The 13194-nt window shown below is 42.4% G+C and overlaps 1 protein-coding gene and 1 long non-coding RNA gene across 6 annotated transcripts in view; one reads left to right on the forward strand and one right to left on the reverse strand.

Annotated features, from left to right (window-relative positions):
• Positions 1 to 13194, forward strand: part of LOC105473061 (prolactin receptor) — a 167334-nt gene that overhangs the window by 99416 nt on the left and 54724 nt on the right. For 4 of the 5 annotated variants that reach the window (XM_011726670.3, XM_011726668.3, XM_011726671.3 and 1 more), the window contains one exon: positions 7807 to 7868. The exons of the other annotated variant lie outside the window; for it this stretch is intronic. The gene's annotated coding sequence lies outside the window, so the exon portion shown is untranslated. The remainder of the gene's footprint in view (positions 1 to 7806; positions 7869 to 13194) is intronic. 5 annotated transcript variants of the gene reach the window in all.
• Positions 1 to 13194, reverse strand: part of LOC139363907 (uncharacterized) — a 123838-nt gene that overhangs the window by 97640 nt on the left and 13004 nt on the right. The gene's annotated exons all lie outside the window — the stretch shown is intronic.

Here is a 13194-nt window from a genome sequence, read left to right on the forward strand (position 1 = left end):
CTTATGGGGATTAAGAGATCAGGACAAAGGTAACATTTTAAGAATGTTCTTAATGTTGCAATCAATTGGGGATTATTTTTAAAACCATTTCCTTTAGAAGTCTAAACAGTGTCTTTTCATCACTTGGAGGTATTTTTTAATCACTATTTCCCAGTCCACTTTAAATTATTAGTGTAGCCTTAGCTTGTAAATGCCCCTCACCATCAGGGAAAGATGGATTTACACTCGTGGCCTCTGAACTAAACTAAGCAGAAAGTCATTTCGTTCAGGTCCACTGCTGGTGGCCACTTCATCCCCATGTCCAACCCGTCATTGTCCCAATTATTTCCTAGAAATGCTTTGAGGATTCCCATAATTCCTGGCACATACCAGATGTGCAATCAATATTAGCTGTTAATAATCTTTAGCATGTATTCATGACTTGCTATTTCCTAGATACTGTGTGCATTCACAATGATCCAAAAAGGTACCTAAATGTAGCGATAGGTATTTCCACTTCACAAGTGAAGAAGTAAGACTCAAGAAACTTAACATGCCTTACTCAAGGTCGCAAAGCTAGATTTCTACAGACTCACATTCATGCCACAGTTACTCACTGGACTGGAACAACCGCCCGTGTTTAAGTGATCCTGATTTGGTCCTCTCATGCTTGTAAAATCCAGCTCTAAACTTTACTATTGTCTGCTGGTCAATCAAGGAGACTTGGACTTTGCTTCTTTTTAAATTATCAGTAGTGCTATTTATTTACCTCCAAAAGGATTCTAAGTAACCCGCTCTAGATATGGATCTGGTAATAACCAGTACTGTGGCCTTGGCAGGTTATAACAATAATAAAAATTCTAACTTTTCAGACTGTTTCACTGTTACAAAGCACTTCCATACACCTTCTCTTGTCAAAGTTATTATCCTCAGACAACACCAATTGACTGATACACTTCTAATAAAGCTAGTAGATGAAAAACATTTTGGAAAATAAGGGCGCTGGACAAATTCAAAGGTAACCTTGTTTATCTATTGACTGGTAGGCCTAGAATTTCAATGTGTTGGTCCAACTCTGATTTCAATTCTGGCTCCCGGAGAAGTCCCTATCATGGTTATTTGTCAAGAATGAGAGGTCAGAAATGCCAAAAACAGGGGTTAGGGTGAGTATTCTGTCAAAAATTTATACAAGAAACTTCTTGTATAAAATAAATTAATTAACGAATTTGGCCTGGATGTCAGTGCCTGCAAAAGGGACTTCAATATTCCCCAGTAGTTTACCCTAAGAATATCTAAACTCTGAACTAGGGGTTATAGACTACAGATAAAATTGTAAGCCTCCTGCCTCCTACAGTCATAGCATTTCGAAGTTGAAAGTCCCTTTCCCGGTCTTGTAGCCCAGATCCAAGTTGCTAACCCCTCTAGGATTTTACGTTGTCTCGGCATAAGCATGCACCATGAAGAGGAGCTCACTTCCTACCAGAGTGGCCCATTTCGTCCTTGGCCATAGTAATCTATTGACTGGTGGGCTTTAAAATTAAAAAGTTATTTGCCTTGTAACATGACCCATTTGTTTTAGCTCTGCCCAGTCATGGGCAATCGGAATGTCCAGTGAGGAACTCTTCTACCATTTTACTGAACCCAAATCTGCCTTAATGTAATTTCCACCAGTTGGAAGGTCTCTCTTCTTATGCCTTTGGATACATTTTTTTTTTTTTTTTTTGATGATTGTAGCAGCCCTGAATGATTTCAGAGACAAGGCACAAAGCTCCTGAGAGCTAGTACATTGTCCTTCCCAGTCTTAACTTCTCCTTGTCTTCTATATCATCTATATCTCTCCCTTTTCCTCTGACATCTGCACCCAGCTCTCTTATAATTCTTTTAGAAATTAAACACAAAATCCTACATGGAAGGCAGAGAAATTCAGTGAAAAGAGCAGAGGAACTTGGTCCAATCCCTGACAAGTTTCCATCTCTAAAGCCTCATAAATACTATGATTTCCCTGATGGGGGTGGGAGGGTAAAATGACAGACTATAAGTGAGTATTTATTATAAGCATTAATGTACTATAAAGCTACTGAATACTTTAACAGTAAATTCTAAAAGACCTCAAGCATCTTAGCTCCTTGTTTTACATCAGCACACATTAAACAGAGAAGCAGCCTGACTTTTCCAAGGACCACAGCACCAGTTAGAATTAGAAACAGAACCTAGATTTTCTGATTCAAAATCCCTTGCTCCCTCCACTGTCTCTCTGTTAAACAATGAAATCAATAACATTATCCAGACAAAGGCCCTAGAATAGCACCCAACATGTATTAGGTGCCCAATTATTACAGGCTGAATAAATATGTGAGTGAACAAATCAATATATGAATGACTAGGACTCATTTTCATTGATGACATTATACAAGTTCCCTCCAAATGTCACTTATGTTTTTAGTCATTCTTTAATTAGCTCCCTATTAATAAGCTTGGTTCTCAAAGTGTACTTATGAAGATTAAATGAAATAAGGCATTAAAGTGCTTAGAAACAATATCTGGCAGCCAATAAATGTTAACTAATTGCTGTCTTTCTGGTTTTTAGCCATTTTTAAAAGTAAGATTATGCTGATGCTGTCGGGACTCTCTAATCTGAAAATCACTTTACAATCCACTAATGAAAGGAATTCTGGAATTGCAAAAGGATTACTACTATTTGTCAATTCCTATCCTTCACCTGTAACTAGGCCACCCACACCCACCCCTTGTAGTTGGCACCCATTAAGACACAAACAAAATATTGAATTCTTTCGCTTCCTCATCTGGGCTTGTGTTTACTCCACCCATGACCTTTGGGCACTGTCTCCCATTCCCAGTCAGCACTTGCCTATTGGACCTGACAGTTGACTTGACTTTACCCCATTTATCTTGCTCCCTCTGTCTCCATCTCAATCTCGATCAAGATTTTGTAATTCCCCTTTGGTTCCTCCACTCTCAGCCACCCTGGTACCTCTGTTCCTAAACAAGGCCCATGCCTTTGACTCAAGTGGATATGCTTGCTTCTGCTCAAGTTCAGTCTGCCCAAAAAGAGTGATTCCCAAGTGCTTTATTGACTAAACTTCCTTTTCATTCAAGAGTTCCACATGCATGTCTATAAATTGCCATATGTAATCCCTATCAATTGCCAGAAATCCTGACGATTTCTTTCTGAATCTGAGTTTATCTGACAATTTGTCAGGACTAAAGACTAACGTTGAGCTAATGTCAATTTATCTGACAATTTGTCAGGACAAAAGACTAACCTTGGGCTAATGTCAGTAAACAAGAAAGAGCTCAGGAACAGAAAACCAAACACCACATGTTCTCACTTATAAGAGGGAGCTGAATGATGAGAACACATGGACACATGGGGCAGCAGGTGGGGGGAACAACACACACTGTGGCCTATCAGGGTGTGGGGAGGGAGAGTATCGGGAAGAATAGCTAATGGATGTTGGGCTTAATGCCTGGGTGATGGGTTGATCTGTGCAGCAAACCACTATGGCACATGTTTACCTGTGTAATAAACCTGCACATCCTAAGCATTTTCCCCAGGACTTAAAAGTTGAAGAAAAAAAAAAAACAAGAAAGAACTTCAGTAAATTCATCAATTAGGATTATACCTGTGGTTTTGGTGTGGACAAGAAATATTTATTATCTTTTTAATCCTCATGTCTTGTGACGAAGTACCATTTCTTTGCTAAATTCATCAATTAGGATTATACCTGTGATTCTAGTGTGGACAAGAAATATTTATTGTCTTTTTAATCTCCTCATGTCTTGTGATGAATTACCATGTATTATTTTCTCATTTGTTAATTGTTATTTTATAATTAACAAATTGTTAATTTGTTATTTTCTCATTTGTTAATTGTGTATCAACCCCCACTTTATTCCACCCAGAATGTAAGTTTCTTCAGAGCATGGACTTGACCTGTTTACATCCACAGCTCTATCATCAGCACCTAAAATACTACTTGGCAAATAGCAGGCAACCAATTGGTATTTGTTGAATACTCAGTGAATGAAAGCATAAATGAATGGCTGGGAAACAGAATGGAATTGTGGTTGGAGCACAGCCTTTGGCATCAAAGAGATCTCAGTTCAAGTTTTGGATATGCAACTTCTTAGCTATGAGTCTTCTCTGAATTTCAGTTTCTTCATCAATAAAATAGGGGTAATAATAGTGCCTACCTCAGAGATTTTGGGGAGCATTAAATAAGATAATGCCTGTAAGGTCCTTAGCATGATAGCTGGCATATTTTAAGAACTTAGTAAATGTTGTCTATTATTTTCAGTGAAAGTCCTCAAATGTTGAAGCTTATCAGAGGTAATTGAATTATTTAATATGACTGGTAGTGATGATTGTACTAAAGACAAATTAGTGTAATTAGTTTGTCAGCAAGATTGGATTTAAAGAGTCAGGTTGAACAAAAAAATGTATTAGTCACACCCACCATATTTAAAGCACTATACTAGACTTTCAGGAGTGAGTGGGATGCAAGGATATGACACAGCCCCTTCCCTCTAGGAACATAGAACTGAGATTTACTATGTGTGCATTGTACTATGCTGAAGATACAGAAATGCGAGGCAGTGTTACCTCCCACATCATCCAATTTACTCTCCATGCTCTGCAGAAAATTCTTCTAAAACACTCAGCTTTGCATTGAACCCCTATAAAGACAAGAAACTCACTGACGTATGAAACAGATGATTCTCTTTGGGAACAGTGATCACCACTAGAATGTTCTTAAAATTAGCCCAAATCTACCACCCCATGATTTTTACACATTGCTCAAACTTCTGCCTTCTGGGCACCTCTAGAATAAATTCATTTTGCACTCTTCTATCAGAGTTCAGCAAAGTAATGCCTGCAGGCCAGATCCAGCCCATCTATTTATATAAATAAAGTTTTATTGGAACACAGCCAAGCTTATTCATGTACATGTTGTCTGCGGCTGCTTTTGTACTACAGTAACAGAGTACTCGGAACATTTAGCCTACAAAGCTGAAAATATTTACTATTTGGCTTTTGAAGAAAAACTCTTGCAACTTCTGCTCTATGTGACAGAACTTGAAGATAAGAAACATGCTTTTTCCTAAAGTGAGGAGGAGCAGGGAAATAAGCATAGTACTCCAAGTGGGAGCTAATGTAGAATTCACAGAACTAAGTAGTACTATCACCTCCCCTGTTCTGGATGCAATACTTCAAATGATGTGACCAGAGATCAGGTTGGTCTTTGACTGACACACAATACTCAAGTATATAAAAGATGAAATCTGTCAGTTATTTCTCCTAGGAGCTTCTATTAAATTATGTCTCCCCACCCCATAATGGTATATCCTCATACTAGGAAGTATATACAAAATTTTACATCTCTCTTGCTTGTCCAGAGCAATCAGGCACAATTTAGCACATATTCAAGGGCCATCTTAGAGTCAGACAGAAAAAGGATGGCATGCACAGCTAGGATTTTGAAGAGAATATAAAGAGACTCTTTACATGCCCAGGGGTAGGGTTAGAAGAACAAGGGAATTTGTCACCCCCCATCTGCATGAAGAAGAATGGAGAGGGAATAATTTTGCCAGGGCCCAGTGATAGCTGGAGTCGTGACTACTTAACTGGACTTGTGGTAAAAGAAACACAACCATGGCTAGCACCACTCTCTGAGGCAGGCAGAGCGGAAGGGAAATCGATACCCTGACATGCCCATCTCCATGCTCTACCCACTGTGGGTAGAACTCTACTTGAAGCTAGAGGGCACAGGAGTCAGACTCACCGGGCACAGAGCAGGTAAAGAATAGATGTGGGAGCCAGGGCAGAGGATGACAAGGGCTAAGTGGTGAGCCAAGCATTTCATAAATGCTGAATGAATAATAGATGAATGGACCAAGTGGGCCCAGGGCCTGTCATTCAATCAGTGTTTGTTGAACTGCAGAAGCCGTCCCTTTATACCCGCCTGCCCTGAAGCCCTCACTGCTGCCGTTTGCTGTTCCAAACGCCCCACCGCCAGCACAGCCCTCGCCCTGGTTCCCCACTCCCTCGCTGACCCCTCAGGGTTTCTGTCAAGAGTGTAAAAGCAGTCTGGATCTTATCTGGGAGATGACAGAACAGAACAGGATTTGCTCTGAACAGAGCAGAACAACTCTAATCAAAGACAGAACTTTAAGTTCTAAAATAATTCTTAGAATCTAATTTTTTTTTAAACAGAAAATTTGGTGTCACTGCATCCTATGGAGAAAAATGAGTGGCTTCTAAGAAGCATGCCCCAGACATCTGTGTCACAGGCTCTGGATCCAACAGGCCCCTTATTATCAAATGCCTCGTGGCTGGCTGTCTTATGCCCAGATGGCCCTTGCCACATGGTAGCCTTTGATTGTAAAGACTTCCAGGCTCTTGATTAATCATGCCAACAGCAGCAATGTTGAGAAAATTGTGTGTGTGTGTGTGTGTGTGTGTGTGTGTGTGTGTGTGAGTGAGAGAAAGAGAGAGAGGTTGTCAATGGCATGAGGCTGCTAGTGACCAACCACAGCATCCTGCCAGTCACCTCCTCCTCTGTCCATTGAATCAGCATGGAGAATATTCAGCACTGGCTTCCTCAAGGAATAATCCTGAAGATTCTGGATTTTGAAGACTTAGAAAAAGCATTGTTTGGTCTGTTACTCTGGTTAGATTATTTGCCTTTGCTTGGAATGGGCAAGACACAATTGGGCATTAAATTAAGAATTGCTGTTCATATATACCGAAGCCCATTTTGAAAAGTAGCTGTAGGCTGGGCGTGGTGGCTCACACCTGTAATCCCAGCACTTTGGGAGGCCGAGGCAGGCAGATCACTTGAGGCCAGGAGTTTGAGACCAGCCCGGCCAACATGGCAAAACCCCATCTCTACCAAAAATACAAAAAATTGGCCAGGTGTAATGCCGTGTGCCTATAGTCCCAGCTACTTTGGGCAGGGGGTGGGTGAAGTGGGAGAATCACCTGAGCCCTGGGAGGTTGAGGTTGCAGTAAGCTGTGATTGTGCCACAGCACTCCAGCCTGGAGACAGAGTAACAGCCTGTCAACAACAACAACAACAACAACAAAAACATAGACCTATGCAGGTCTATTTTGCAATCAAGTCCGGAAATCATTTTTTTTCTAAGATCCATACATCTAACAGCTGTCCCTTCATGCCTCCCAGACCCAGACCAGTCAGTCCCCAGAGTCTGAAAGTTCTTATATAAAACCCAGAATTCCAATTCATCTATAACTATGTCACAATTTGTTAATAAATTTCATTAAGGTCTCCAGGACCAAATTTTATGAAATCTAATCCCAACTAGGATAACTGGCAAAATTTGAGTAAGCCTATAGATTAGGTAATAATACTGTATGGATGTTAATTTTCTGATGTTAATTATTGTACTACCTTTAGGTAGGAGAATTGTCCTTGTTCTTAGGAAAACACACTGAAATATTTAGGGGTAAACATGCATCATGACTGTGACTAAGTCACAAATAATTAGGAAGTAACTTTTATGTACAGAGAAGAAAGATAATAAATCAGATGTGGTAAAATACTAACAACTGACAATGTGGGTCAAGAGTATATGATTTTTTAAAAAATATTTTATAACTATTCTATAAGATTAAAATTACTTCAAAATAAGGCTTCCAAAAAACTAATTTTAGAACATTAGGGCAGTCTCATGCCTATCACTGAGGAGCCAGTGTTCAGCCATGCTACATACTGCAGAGTGAGCCAGAAATGGAATCTCCTGTCCTCCCATCTTTCAGCTAAAATGAACCATTTCCTCTTTCAGCTGAAGAACTCTCCTATTCATGGAGGCGAACACTGAGGATGCTTTCCACATGAATCCTGAAGGTAAGGGGGACTTGTTCACATGCCCCTCGGTCACACCACCCATCTGCCCCACTGTCCGTTTCATCCAGGGCAGGGGCTCAACTATCTTGGTTCACGGAATATCATCTCAAACCAGTCAATGTCTACACTGGCACATTCTGCTGTCTTCAAAGGCTGTTTCAATCTCCCCAGCCTGTCCAGCTCAGAAAACCTGATGTTTATCCTTTGCCCCGTTTTTCCTCAAAGAAAATACCAAAGCTTTTCATAGCTGATATCTCCTAGTGGTGCAATCATGAGAGAGTTTTATTTTGTCCTTGTAGTGTTCTGTAATTGAGAGATTATCGACAATGACTGTGTTACTTTTAGAATCAGAGAGAGAAATATTATGCTTGCTTTTATTTTCCTAAGCAACTCTACATAAATTCTTGCCACAGCTTTCTGGGCCCTGTAATGTCACTGCTGTGTCTCCTTCCTCCCAGCCCTCATGGCAGGACTCATATTGACAGGCTCTGGGTCTTCCCTCATCTATCAGTGGCAAGGAAACCCTAGGCTGCCAGGACTGCCTAGCAAATAGATCATGAAGTATTATGACTCCATTTTACAGATGGAGAAACCAAGCCCCCCGACTTGCCTCTATCTATACTACAGTCAAATGGGATCTGGACCCGCTGAGATGAGCTTGACATGTACAACTTTGAGGCTGTACTCTCATTCAGAGGAAGTTAAGGAGCCAGGAAGATAGGAAAACGATGAAGTTATTGGTTGAAGAAAATTCTAGGCAAAATTTTCCTGGGACTTCTTGGGGTCATCTAAGGGAACTTACTAGTCTTCCCACATTGAAACATGATAGCCCCTTGAGAGCCATCATGCCGCTTTGGTGTCAAGAACTGAGCCTGAACTTGCCCTCTAGACCAGGGTTTCTCAAACAACACTGTGGACGTTCTAGGTCAGATTGTTCTGGGTTGTGGGGCTCCTCTGTGCATCATATGATGCTCAGCAGCCTTCCTGGTGTCTCCCACTAAATACCAGAAGGACGCCACCCACCCCCGCTCTAACAACCAGTGATGTCTCCAGACAGTTCCAAGGAGGACAAAACTCCCCCCGACAGAAGTAATAATAAAATAATGTTTCCAGGCTTTGCCAAATGTCCTCCGTGTGGGGACAAAATTGTCCCTACCAAGAACCACTGCTCTAAGTTGTCTCAGCCCAGTGGGAGCTTTTGTTTTTCATGGAAATCAACTGAAATTTACAGTGTTCAGAATAAAACTAGCAAATACTTGCAGAAGAAATGTCATCAGTCATCAAAATGCTCTGGGTACGAGAGCACCCCATAGCATAATAGCCCTGCCCAAGAGCCTCTGGTAACATTGGAAGGGGTGAATCGAGCCATTAAGACTTCTCTAAGTTGCTTTCTCCAGTCTTGGCTTCTACCCCGTGATGTCAAATACCTCATGCTATTTACTAGAAGGAAAGGCAAATGAAAGAGAACAGGGCAATGCTGAAGACTGAGTGGACCCTTCCTTTAAGAGTTTGAAGAGGTCAGAAAGCACCCAATAGTCTGAGCTGTGTTGCAAAGCTCTGGGAAAATTTGGCGCTACTTTGTATTTGTGTGTGTATTCATTATTCTTAGACATGTATTCATAGACAACATTATTGCACAAAAGATTTGAGACATAGTCTCTGCTTCACTTTATATAATTTCAACTTTTTACAGCAAAAGGCTCACCATTCTAAAGAGTGACTTAACCAGAAATTTTTTTTTTAATTAACCAAATAGTATGGAGTAGGTAAAGTGGTGGTAGCAGATTTACCTGTGGTACCAATTGGCAAACCAAGGCCCTAAAAGGAAATTCCAAAGCCCTAGGGTTTGTACACACACTTCCTACTCATCTTTGAGTGCACCTCGAGGACCTTTTATTCCTCTGATTGATCTGCCCCTGACCCCTGCACCCAGCCTCCATTATCCTCCACCCTTTCCCAACCTGGTGTTTGGATTACAAAGATGCTTCTGATTCCAGTGGATATCTGTGAAATCACAGGCAGGAACTTGAAAGCAGTTACATGGTCAAGAGAAACAGAAACACAGCTCAGTTTCAGGGTAAAAAGAACATCCAGAAAGCAATATTCATAGAAGAATTCGGAGGGGGGGAAGCTCCTTGAAAGAGGGGATTAAAAATTAAGAGTAAAATTGCAATTCCTGTCCAAGACCCGACCCAAAGTGTCACAGTTCATTTTGCAGTCTTTAATATGAGGTCTGGTCTCTTTAACTTAATTGTTAACTTTCCAGTCCTGTCCCAATGGTAATCATCACTCCCTAACAATCACTCCATCGTGCCCCATACCCACCCAGGGTGGAACAAACTGTCTCTCTGCCTGGCATGCCAGATTCTTTTGCAAGAGCCCTGGCATCCTTCAGGCTCTGCCCATTCCAACCCTCCCACCTCCAGCCCTTTCCCAGGCTCCCATCCACACAATTCTGCCCTTAACTCTGTCCAGACTGCAAGAGGTCAGGAGGAGCTTAGAAGCAGCCCAGGGTGCCAGGGAGGATGTGTCCACCCATAGGGTGTGCTTTGAAGTTCTTTTGAAGCTCTATACTCATAATCTTTCCCCCACCACTTACCTGTTAGAGTTTCTCAAATTCCTATCATTTGAACCTCTGCTTTGACTAAATTGTAGCATTACTCAAAACCTACACATGTACCTAAGAGAGAAAGGCCTTAATTTATGGATAGCAATTTGTTTATGAGATTGTCTTGCTGGTGCTTCTCTAAGAAGAGAGCCTTGGGATTGGAACACAGGACAAATTAATTTTGATTGCAATGGAGAGACTGAAACGATTGGGATATTGAGCTGTAGACCTGTACTGTCTGATACACAAGCCACTAGCTACTTGTAGCAATTTAAATATGAATTAATTGAAATTAAATAATATTAAAAATTCCATGCTTCAGTCACATTGAGTACATTCCAAATGTTTGCCAGCCTCATTTGGCTTGTGGCTACCACTGGACAAAGGAAATCCATTGGACGTTTCCATCATGATAGAAAGTTCTGCTGAACAGCGTGTCTCAAGACTGAGGCTGGTACTTCCAGCAGAGAGTTCTGGAAAAGAGATGCAGCCCAACATCACCAGCTCTGTGGGCAGGGATAGAGAAGAGTAGAAGGAACCGAATTCCAAAAGGGAAGGGAGCCAAAGCTCAGGCCCAGCCCTGAGCAAACATGCATCTGCGCCACCCAAACTCTTTATGTTAACAAATAGAAAGAAAGGAGCTACTGGGGTCGGCTTCGTAGTCCATTTCCTCCATTGGATGGCCTCCGAGTTCTGTGGGCTTCTGATGAAGCAAAAGACCCCATCCTGAATCCTGAGGCAAGAGGGACTCAGAGTTTCACTCACATACAGGAGCCACTGGGCTCCTAGACAAAGGGAAATCTCCACCCTGGTGACACAAGGAGCCAGCCAGTCTCCCTGAGCCCACTTAGAGCAGTGAGCTTCCAAGTCAAAAGACATTTCAAGGAAGAGAAGCATCTTCTCCATCTGAAATTAGGCCTCCACTCAGAAAAATCTGAGGAGCCTGGAGGGTTCCAAGGAGCAATTGTAACCCCAACTGATGATGGTGGAGCATTTATCAAGCCTTGCCAATGACAGTGGTTCACGCTTTGATAGCACTTTGCAGCCATGTGGCACGCTTGCACAACAATATCATTTATTTCATCCTTACAACAGTTGACTGAGGAAAGCAGGGCACATGTGACCCTCTCGACACTTTACATTAAAAGATACTCATGCTCAGAAAGAGGAAAAGACATGCCAAATTTAATGTGGCTGATGAATGACAGGACCAGCTCTAGAAACCAACCTCCTATTATGTCTCTCTCAAGTGATGGGTTTACTTGGTACCTGTCCAAGTCCCTAAGTGTGTCGACTCCAAAGTGTATGCCTGCCTATGGATCATGCTGCAAAGTCAGTTCATATCCAACTCCAAGCTGACAACCGAGCCCTTGAAAGACTTCTGCTAGGCCTCGCTGTCAAGAACATTCCTAAACCAATCACAGGCAAAAGGCAAGTGAGATCACCATGGTTAGCTTAGACTGATACCTCCTCATCTCCTGGGGCTAGATGCCTGATACCTAACAAAACTGGATTCTGTGGACAAAAATGGAGGGAGAAGTGGGTGTTGGAGAAGCAACCAGCAGTGTCTGCCAGACCCAGCTATATTCAGGGCTATGATAGACAAAGAAGAGGGGCTTTCTCCTCCTCTCCTGAAGCAGCCTCCCCAGGCAACCCCTCCTGGCCTCCTAAGTCAGGTCAAATCTGCCTGTTATTGGTTCTCATGGTACCTGCAGGGCTTCTTCTTAGCACCTGCATCATTTACACTGAAGTGTTTTATTAGCTCCTCTCTTCAGGAGACTGGAAGTACTAGGAGGGTTGTTTCAGCACAACATTGTATTCTTAGGACCCTACCCCTGCATCACAGATGCTCAGCTGATATTTGTTGAAGGGTTAACAGATGGGTGGGTGGGTAGATTGATGAATGGATGGATAGATGGACGGAAGGATGGATAAATGAATGGGTGGATAGATAGGTGAGTGGGTGGATGGATGAATGGATGGATGGATGGATGGATAAATGGGTGGGTGAGTTGATGGATGGATGGAAAGGTGGGTGGGTAGGTTAATGGATGAGTGGATGGACAGATGGGTGGGTGGGTGGATGAATGGATGGATGGATGGATGGATGGATGGATGGATGGATGGATGGATAAATGGGTGGGTGGGTTGATGGATGGATGGAAAGATGGGTGGGTAGGTTAATGGATGAGTGGATGGACAGATGGGTGGGTGGATGGATGAATGGATGGATGGATGGATGGATGGATGGATGGATGGATGGATGGATAAATGGGTGGGTGGGTTGATGGATGGATGGAAAGATGGGTGGGTAGGTTAATGGATGAGTGGATGGACAGATGGGTGGGTGGATGGATGAATGGATGGATGGATGGATGGATAAATGGGTGGGTGGGTTGATGGATGGATGGAAAGATGGGTGGGTAGGTTAATGGATGGATGGATGGGTGGGTGGGTGGGTGGATGGATGGATGGATGGATGAATGGATGGATGGGTGGGTGGATGGATGAATGGATGGATGGATGGATGGATGGATGGATGGATGGATAAATGGGTGGGTGGGTTGATGGATGGATGGAAAGATGGGTGGGTAGGTTAATGGATGGATGGATGGATGGACAGATGGGTGGGTGGATGGATAGATGGATGGATGGATGAATGGATGGATGGATGGGTAGATTGATGGATAATTGGTGGGTGGATAAATGGGTGGGTGG

Source organism: Macaca nemestrina, chromosome 6, assembly GCF_043159975.1.
Source record: "Macaca nemestrina isolate mMacNem1 chromosome 6, mMacNem.hap1, whole genome shotgun sequence".
Classification (NCBI taxonomy): Eukaryota; Metazoa; Chordata; class Mammalia; order Primates; family Cercopithecidae; genus Macaca; species Macaca nemestrina.